This window comes from Urocitellus parryii, chromosome 2, assembly GCF_045843805.1.
Source record: "Urocitellus parryii isolate mUroPar1 chromosome 2, mUroPar1.hap1, whole genome shotgun sequence".
Lineage (NCBI taxonomy): Eukaryota > Metazoa > Chordata > Mammalia > Rodentia > Sciuridae > Urocitellus > Urocitellus parryii.
In genome coordinates this window covers 126,110,593-126,121,397 of record NC_135532.1, presented here as the reverse complement: position 1 = coordinate 126,121,397, position 10,805 = coordinate 126,110,593, and the positions used below count along the sequence as shown (strand labels likewise).

The 10,805-nt window shown below is 32.5% G+C and overlaps 1 pseudogene; it reads right to left on the bottom strand.

Annotated features, from left to right (window-relative positions):
• Positions 1-5,980: 5,980 nt before the first annotated feature.
• LOC113200614 (U1 spliceosomal RNA) lies at positions 5,981-6,122 on the bottom strand (annotated as a pseudogene).
• Between the last annotated feature and the right edge of the window lie 4,683 nt (positions 6,123-10,805).

Sequence of the window (10,805 nt, the reverse complement as noted above, 5' to 3'; positions counted from 1 at the left end):
GTAGGTCATTGTGTGCATGATTTGGGGATTTTATATTTTTATCCCTAGTGAACAGAGCTCTCCCTCTGCTTCCAGATTGCCAAGTCCTGAGCTGCTTTCCTCTGCCACACCCTTTTATGAGCATGTTCTATTCCAACTCCATGCCAGAGCAATAGAGACCATGAAGTAAAGCTCTGAAACTGTGAGCCGAAATGAATTTCCTCCTCTAAGTTGCCCTCGTCAGATATACGGATAACACTAATGAAATAAAAACTGACTAAAACAATATGAATATACACTATTTATGAAGCAAAAAAATGAATAGTTAGTTTATAGAAAAAAAAAACCTAAATAAGTAAAATAATCCTTGTATAATTATTACATATTTGAAACAAATTTAAACAGTACATATTTGGTTATGTACTTGAAAAAAGATCATCTGTAATACATAATTCGATAAGTATTCCAGGTTTTTTGTTGTTGTTAATGGTTCTGACAATTTCTAAAGCCATTTCTAATTCTAAGTATTTAAGACTTTAACTCTATTAAACTTTAGCTTGTCAGGGTATAGTTACAGTATGATAGATTGATTGTTCATGTAGGTATTCTCTTTTGATTAATTTTCATTATGTAACTGTTTGGAAAAGAGAATATTAATGTTAAAATATTAAGTCTCATCATATTTTCTAAAATCTTAATTTGTAGTGAAAAATCAATTAAATTTTCCAAAAATTATAAAGTGAGGTTGTGCCTGAATATTTAAATATAAAAATGGAATTACGTTTTCTTTGATTTGCCATACTAAAATTATGGAAAACAAAATTTATCCTTACTTATACATAAATTTAAATATTAAGCACTCTATATTGATCGAGGAAGAACTGGATTTAAGGTTGTCAATATTTCTAAATTTGACTTTAATAATCCATAATTGCTTCTTTCCAGATAAGAAGAAATTATATTTGTAGAATACATAAGAGATGTGATTCTTCTGAGAAAAATAAAGAAGGAATAAGTTCCCTCCATGAAGGAAGTATGTCAGAGGTTTTGGGAGAGAACTCATTCTCAAGCCAAGGAGTTTATACTGGTGAAATTTGGTAATATTTATAGCCTGGGAAGAGCTGAGTGAGTGAACCAAGTAGATTAAGTGTGAAGAGTCTTATTAGAAATCCCTGGAGCCCTGTTGGAGTGAAAACTTTGTCTGAACTCTTCTCAATCTTTATTACAGTGATAACATTTCACTGTCTTTGCCCAAAAGATAATTATTATCATTTCCAAGTGGACATTAGAAAGATTCATGAAGAAAAAAAATCCAAATAATTTTCCATAAAATTTTCCAAATAATGTATGTAATATGTTCCTCCTGAATGAATGAATTTTAAATACACAAATGAAATCCAGACATTCAGAACTTTCAAGAGTATTTCACAGAGATGGTGGATCACGTACTGTTCCATTTGTTCAGCACATTATTACTTTTAGACACCCAATTAAGCTCACAATCTTACATAGATTCTAATAAACTCATGAAGTACTTTGGATTATTGTACATGAGAGGGCAAGACTTTATTTAACTTTGTTTTCAAAGCCAATAAACTTTGATTGAAAAGTTGACTTAATTTCAATATGCACTGAAAGCTAGAATATAGTTCTTCTATTTTGCCTGTCCAACATCCAATTCCATTTATTTTGAATACATATGTGATTTTTTCTTTAGAGAAATAATTTCTAATCTAGTAGGACTTTACGTCGTTAAGGTGGAAACAAGTTTTTCCACTAAATGAAAGATGTAGCTGTAGGCTGAGTTAGACTTTGGTCATAAGTGGACAAATTAATCAGTTATGATCTGGAACAGTCATACCAGAAACATTTTTGGAAGCTATAGGCAAGAAATTTTTTTTTACCATGGGGTAATTTAGCTGCTAGAATGCAAAATCAGAAAGGTTTGGAAGCCTCGATATGAACATCTTGCCAATAAATAAGGCCAATGCAGAGGAAAAGAGAACAGATATTGATAAAGACAGCAATGTCTATGTTCAATATCAGTTCCTTTATTAGATGACTTTTGCCCAATACATTTTTAAGCCCATTTGAGCTGGAATTCTGTCATTTGCAATAAGACAACACATGACCCACATAGTATCTTCCACTACAAAATCATTTCCAAAGATAAATTCTTGTAACGTAAGCTTTAAGATAAAGTACTTAAATACAGAATCTAGGTTCTCTAAATGCAGAATGTTTGTCCTATAGCTGATTCACCAACACCAAGAATATTACTTGGTACACAGCAGATGCTTAATACACATTTGCTAAATGAATGCATGTATTTTCATCTTAAGTTGGGGATGATATTTTTTCTCTTTCCCTTTATAATTCTAATGACAGGAAAAAATATAATACCATTTATTTATAATTAAATGTGGTACTAAATTAATTTATATATTTAATTGACTATCAGGCTTCCATAAACAGTCTGGGAACATGGAACTGTCCTGGCTTCATGTAAACATAAAAAAGAGGCAAACTTTATTGTTATTGCTGGTATGACTTAACATGAATAAAGTTATCATATGATGAAGCTCTAAAACATGTATTTTATCACAATTAGACTTTCACTTGAACACATATTTCAGAGGATTATATATACATGAATAATTAATTCTGTGGTTATCAAATATTTATTGAGTACTTATTATATGCTAAAACTCATTCTATTCTAATATGTTATAGTAGAAATAGCAAAATGACTCTTTAATTTCATTAACCATTAGGGATGGAAAATATAAATTTTACCTAATAGGGTTTTTGAGGATAAAAGGAGTAAAAAGATAATTATGCATGAGCAATTTTTTTCTAAACTACTATTAATATGTAAATCTAATATCTTTGGTACACCTACTTACATTAGGACTTAAAACTGAGTCATATTTCATGGACATGAACATTTGCACTTGTCAAGAGGGCTGTTCCTACAGAATGTGGTTTGAACTCTCCCAAAGCACCTGGAACATGGTTCCAGAGGATATCACACCCAGGAGTGATACAAAGTTGTTATTTTTGGTCAAATCAGTAATAATGACCTCTTTATTTCAATAGTTCCTCACTTGCTATCACTAAAACTTCTGTCCCTATTAAAGTATCCTAAATCATATATTTCCAAAGGTAGCTTTGTATAATCATAAATTAAATGGTTCCTACTTTGCTATTTCCAGTTTCAGTTTCTTATACAGATGTCTCTTACTGGGATCACTCTATTTCAAACTTGCAACAAAATACTTTACATCCTTTCTTCCATAATTTTAATGTTTCCGCCAGATACTGGCATTCTTGTTATTGATCTCTACTGCTACCACTGACAATGTCATCTTTTCTCAGAGTTTTCTTTGTCTGTTGCTCTGTTGGGCACTTCTGTCCCTGATAAAACAGGTTTTTAAAAAGTCCATTGTGACTCTTGGAGGAAAAAAAATATATAAATATATAAAAATTGAAAAAGTCATTAGCCAAAACCTTTATTAAGACCTGGAAAAATGGGAACAGCTTCTGACTGATTTGTGAAAAGCAAGAACGTTAAAGAGGGTATAAGAAAAGCCGAGGATGTCTGGGCATAGTCCATTTTTTTTTTCCCCAGTGAATTTTCATTGTTCAAATTCTGAGAATGTTATAAAAAAATTGAAGTTGTGTTAGTTATGGGGTAAGATGTAGAAACAACAGAACTGAGTCCATGATTTAGCAGCTATTGATCAACTGTGGAATAGGTACAAGGAGAAACAGTTGTGAACAAGCTCTTGCTAAAGTGTCAGTGAAAATTTTTATTCCTACAGCATTTTGAAAGTTTCTGAATCAAGTGGATTCTCCAACCAACACTATAGTCAATGCAGAAGTGATAAATATGTCCAGGCTTTTGCTGTTTTGTTTTAGCTCAGAGTTTTCACAGTGCTTTCTAGTCTTCATTATTTAAACTCTCCAGAGGAAACAGAAATGAATTTATGAATACCTGAACCAAGAACCTCTCTTATACATACAGTGTTATACTTAGAATCATTCTTTTTGTAGTAGGCTGTATTGTATTTTCCCTAAATTTGTATGTTAAAGTTCTAACTTCCAGTATCTGTGACAGGACTGTATTTAGAAACAAGGTCATAAAGGAGATCATTAATTTAAAATTAGGTCACTCTGGTGGACCCTACTTCAATATGATTTGTATCCCTGGAAGAGGAAATTTGAACACAAACATGGACAGACAGAGCAATATGTTAAAGATTTCCAGTCTCCACAACTGTGAGAAAATGCTATTCTTTTGTGTAAGCCACCGAGTCTGCAGTACATTTTTATGGTAGCTACAGCAAATTAATTCACCTCCCCTCTAAGATCTAAAATTTTGTTAATAGAGGAGGTCTGCTGCCATGTCCTCCTTGAACCTTAAAATAAATTCTCCCTGAAGTCTCTGCAGTTCTTTGTCTCACAACTGCCCCTGACTTATCTAGTAGATATGAATCCCAGTGTTGGATGCTGCTTAAGTTTTAGATGAGTCACACACCCTGTTCTCTCACAATACACTTTAAATATACACTTAATGAAGTGCCACACCACTATTGCCTGCCCCATCATGATAAATTATGCTCTTTAAAGGTAAGAATTGCTTTGCTATAAATCAGCCTATCCTTAAGTTTCACAGGCACAGACTAATGTAGGGTAAAGGGAAGGTTATATTTCAAAGATAGTGCAATGCATTTGTCCAACTTCTTGCACTTTATAATTGCATCTTTAGGTGAACTTCTCCATTGCTCTTCTGTTTGCAAGTTTTGATCAATATCTGAAGTAATAGTCTTGTCATTAGACTTGCTTAAACATAAAAGCATTGAGGTATCAAAGTGAATGCTCATTGAAAAAAGGAATTAACTATATAGCACACTTGAATGTGCTTGTACTTCTAGATGAATTTATAAGCCCATACTGATGGGTGACCCATTGGACAACATCCTGCAGGGTTGGAGAAGAAAATTAAACACAAACAGATTGCATACTGATAAAGGGTGAGTGCTCTTTCCATTGCTCAGTGTAATTTAAAAATGTGTTATATGTTAAAATAACTTACTTTCCTCTCATTATAAATTAATAGACTATGAACTGAACTAAAACAGATTAGTTAAAATATGGGTTGTCCTACCTAATACTATAGAACTCCTCCCCCTTTTGTCACACATAAAAAATTAATGTCGCTACTTCAACCAAACTTTTTCTTAATGCAATCTAGGTCTGTTGATTTTTTTTTCCTGACAGGTGCCTCCACACACTTCCCAAATTCAAATCTATTTCTGTGGATTTAGGTTATTTATTGTAATATAAACTCAGTCCTCAGTGCCCAAATCTGTATTAGTTTTATAGAGCTGCCATAAAGTCTACCACAAACTCCAGTTAAAAACACCAGTCTTTTCATCTTGTCTCATGGTTCTGGAGGCTAGGATTCTGAATTCAAGGTGGTGTGGCATGTGGTTCTTCTGCAGTCTGCTCTGAAGGAGAAACTGCCTCATGATTCTCCTCTACTCTCTCACCTTCTGGTGGTCACAGGTAATGTTTGGTGTTACTTGCATTATGGATAAGTCATTTTGATTTCCACCTCAAACTTCACATGGCTTTCTTTCCTATGTGTTTTCACATGCCCTTCTTTTAACCAGTCTTGAATATAGGAGGCATTCTAATCCAAATGACTCATTTTAAAAAAAATGTACCCATAAAGAAGGCTTTTTAAAAATGAAGTCACATTCTGAGGTTCTTAGTGGACTTGAACTTGGTGGGATACTATACAACCCCACATAGGGGAGACACATGTTTCAAATCAGTAAATAGATTCAGGAGTTAATGTAGTATCTATGATGAATTGGGAATACTTTGTAAAGTATGGATTAGGGCAAAACACATCAATAAAAAAACATTATTCCCCTCCTTTCTCTTCCTGCATAAAAGCATTATTTTATTTAATACCATATGCTTTTTTTTTTAAGTGCAGAGTCCCTCACTACCACAAATTATGCGGTCAAGTTTCCAACATTTGGGGAAATTGCAGGGGTCAGCACATAGATAAGCCTCACCCTGGGAAAACCACCTTCGTGAACATGGTATCTCCCCTGCCAGGTAAATGTGAATACCATATGCTTTGATAAAAATATTTAATCTGGGTTCAAAATATTTTTAAGTTTCCACAGAAAACTGGAGTTGATAGCCAAGAATGTGTACTGAGGAAATGCAAGACAGTAAAAATTTAAAAGCATTTTCCTGCCCTTAATTCCAAAGAGATAAAGGCAAAGAAATTTAAGAGATAAAAATTAACTAAAGGCTTAAATAATCACTCCATTCTATTTTTTTATGGTTCTATTTCAGCTGTAATGTAAATGTTTACATGATAGGGTCTTACTTTCAAATTGTTTATTCTTGATTTTTCCAAATTAATAATCATCCTCCTTGGGTATAGTCATTTTAAGCTTTGACATTATGCAGAACTTGTGCACAGAAAGTGAAGGCAGCCAAGGAATGTGCTGCTCCTGCTTCCTCTGGTGCTGGGCTGCTTTGAAAAGATGCCTCCAGCTGCTTGGCCTGGTCCTCCAGTGCACAGCAGGACTGGGAAGAAAGGCTCCAGTGGATCCTGCCAAACACATTCCCTACAGTTGACTGGGTAAAATGACTTTGAACAAGGACTCCAAAGAATAGTATGACCAAAGCAAGGAATATTGTGCTCCATTAGAACAGTGAAGATGAAAGTAAAATGTATCTGAATAAGCAGGCATTTGTGAGGGAACTGATGAAATATTTATATGCCACCTGTTTTCTATCACTCCCACTGCTAGCTACTCCTTGCTTGGTGAAGGAGAGCTATTCAGAAACACTTTGAAACTTAAATTCTGAGTATTTGAGTTAGGAGTAAGAATATCATTAATTTGATCAGGTGCTTCTTTTACTTGTAGAAGAATTTCTTATTAATGATATAAAATCCATTCATATTCATAATGTTCAAAGCATTAGCTCCTAGGGAATTTGCTCCTCTCTGTAGCCAAGCTATAACTCTGTCTCCTGACACAACACCTTGAGTTGCACAAGAATTAATACTACATCTCAACTTGCTTTTGCAAAACCTCATTTTCTGCCAAGTTTTCCCCAATTTCAGAGGCTGCGAGGGCAGGATTAGAGAAAAATGTTACCCTTGCTCTGCATTTTAATAGCTTTTAGGGGAGTTCACCTTATCATTTGCCTGCTGGGATTTATCATTTTTGTATCCACCCAAATTTTTTGCTGCTGGAATGAAGCTTATCTACCAGAGCTTCCAACAACATTAGTCCATAATTCTCCATCTGGGGACCTTATCTGTCTCTGACCAGGTGTAGCACTGGATTGGAAGCATCTCTGTTTTCTACAGTTCCACTGTCCTTGTTCCCACTATCCACCAAATGGAAATAGAAAACAGACCTCTCATTCATTTTTGTGTTATTGTATGACATTTTTTTTTCTAAAATAGTGCTGCCCAATATTGTAACACCTTATAAATGTTTTTTATTGAAAAAAGCCTCCTTTTTTAATTTAAAAAAAAAGATTAAAAGAGGATAAAAAAGGTTAAAAGGGGATTAATAGTTAATAAATGTACATTTTTTGACAAAGAATTTAAAAATATTTCAATAGAAAGTATATCCATCCCTAAACCATTTAGTTAACTTCAGTATCAAGAGTTTTTATGTAAATCATCTGAATGATATTATATTGTTATACTTTGACATTGAAATCATAGAATAAAAATCATATTTCTGTGCAATCTTTTTTTTTTTTCTGGTACTGGGGATTGAACTCAGGGACACTAAACCACTGGGCAACATTCCCAGTCCTATTTTGTATTTTACTTAAAGACAGTGTTTCACTTAGTTGTTTAGCACTTTGCTTTTGCTGAGGCTGGCTTTGATACATTTCTCCTGTATCAGCCTCCCAAGTCACTGGGATTACAGGTATGCACCACCATGCCTGGACTTCTGTGCAATTGTTCTTTTTAAAACTTAACCTAACTTGGATATTTGTACAACAAAGAACTCTAATTACTTATAAAAACTACCTAAAAATGTCATGTTTATTGTATCATAATGACGAATACATTTTAATTCTTCACTATTTCCAAAAATAATTAAACATATACTGGGTAATATGTCTAGAGGAAAAATTCTTAAGAAGTAGAATTCCTTGACCATAGTTCACATTTTTAAAATTGTGATAAATATTACCTTGTTATGCTCCATAAAGCTGTACCCAAATAAGCCCAACAATAATATGTGGTTTCTACATACCTTCCCAATTATTTTTTAGTTTTATAGGTTAAAAATTTTTTTCTTGTAATTTTGATATGCATTTCTTCACATATGATTCACATTAAGCTTATTTTCATATACTTTGAAGCACTTTTATTTAATTTAATATGATTTTTCCTATGTATATGTTACCCATTATATTTTTTTTAATTTGTTAAGAATGTAAAATATTTAGGAAAATAAAAAATTGTCTATAATGAATATATAGGTGTTTTTTTCACTTTATCATTTTTCCTTTCATTTTACTTATTGCTTTCTGTATTAGGTCTTTAAGTGGTTTTGGGTCATCAGCAGTTCAAAATGGACTACCAGAAAACTTATTGTTCAAATAAAACTGAATCAACAAACTTAGTGTGGCAAAGCATAACACTACCTTGAAAGAATATTAATAGTATCTTAAAAAAAGGATGTTAGGAAGTGGTGATCATAGATTTTGTGTCTTTGCTCAAATGGTTTAAGATCTCAAGATAGAGAACTGATTGGAACTGGGCAAAGTTTATGACATAATGGTGTAGAATTGGTGACACAGAGAAGCAAAATTATTGAAGCAATTCTTCATGAGCAAATGGTTGTCCTGATAAGTGAGTTGTTCATGCAGGTGGGCAAATTATTTGCCCAGATGAATTGATTTGCAAGAATTTCCTACAGCAAACAGTCAAGTTATTTATTGATTATCAGTCTTATCTTCCTGCACGAGAGTTTTCAGGAGCAAACAGTTAAATTATGTTGACACAGGTGGTCCCAGTTCTCAGTCCTAACCATTAATTATATTGATGCAGGTGGTCTTAGTTCTTGTAGTTTTTGTTTAATATTTATACAGGTCTTTCCCATTTCAAAGCTAATTTTAGGAATATAAAAAATGAAATATGTATACTTCTAATATTACATTTATTCCTTTTTATTATTTTATCCTTATTTCTCCTTCCTAGTTTATTAAGTGTGACCAGAATTATGTTGTAAGAAATTAGGTTGCAGTACAATTGTTTTTTTGGTAACTAATATATTACCTCAAGACCATTTATGAATTAAGCTATCTTTTTTTCCTTTGACGTAAACTAACGTCTACTGTGTACTGAATTAGATATATTTGCATTTATACCTGGACTTTTCTTCTTTACTTTTGTCCTATTTATGGGTCATTACTACATTATATTAGTTTTTTATAATATTTATGTTATAAATATTATAATATAATATGCTAAGATTTATAATATTTCATAATATACTGGAATATCTTTAGGTCCTTCAGATATATCCAGTTGTTCTTATTTTATAGAATTTCCTAGCTAATCTTAAACATTCATTTATACACATGAATCTTAGAATCAGCATGTTGATTATTAATGAAAAGCATTTTAGTAGCTTGCAAAGATCATAATTTTCACATTGATTTGGGATTAGTAGTGACTCTTCTAACACTAAGTTTCTGTTCAACTACAAATCATTCCTTTTTAAAAATTCAAGTTTCATTTTAAGTCCCATTATGAAAGTCTCTTTATTTTAAAACTGCTATATTTTCTTATGTAGATTATCTACAGGTATCATATGATTTTATAGTTACTGCAAAATTATATGTTCTATTGTTTTTTGTAACATTTTTTGTCACATATTAAGGCTTTGATTTTGGTATATTGTTTTCCTACCAATCAGCTTATCAAAATCTCCCATTCCTTGTGGTAGCTTTTAGGTGGTTTCTTTGGTTTTTTAGGTATTCTATCATATTATTATACCTAGTGTTAACTTTGTCCCTCCTTTCTAATATTTATATTTCTTCTCTTATATAATTAATAATAATTAAATAGCATTTTCACACATTAAATACAGTATGTTAAATATGTTAAAAATGAGAGCCAATTTTCTTATTTTGCTCTCAACTTGAAGATGAATTATCTTACGATGTTTCATAAATGGCTTATATACTATGCACATATTGATATATTTACAAATTAGACATGCATATGCACATATTAGTATATGTGCATATGTATGCAAAATCTATACATACAGAACAGAATGGCCTTTATTGACATATTAAAGAAGCATGTTAGCTTTCTGTCACTATAACAAAATAAATATTAACTTATAAAGAAAAAAATTTTCTCACACTTTTGGGAATTACAATTCAAGTTCAAGGGCTGCTATGCTTTGGGCCTCTGATGTGGTGCTGGATGTCAATGGTGGGAAACACATGGAGTACTCAGCTACTCACCTCCTTTCCAGAAAGGAGAAGACAAGTAAAGGAAGATGCTGAGATCCCATAATCCCCTTTGAGGGCATGTCCTCAGTGACCTAGAAACCTCCCACCAGACACATCTCTTAAAAATCCCATCCCTCCATAATGCCAGTCTGGGGACCAAATCTTTAACTCATGGGCCTTTATGGGATGTTGAAGATCCAAACTATAGAAAGTATATACCTTATTAGCCTTATCCAGTATCAATATAATCTTTGGTTGAAAGAATTTTCAATATCAATAGTTTGTAT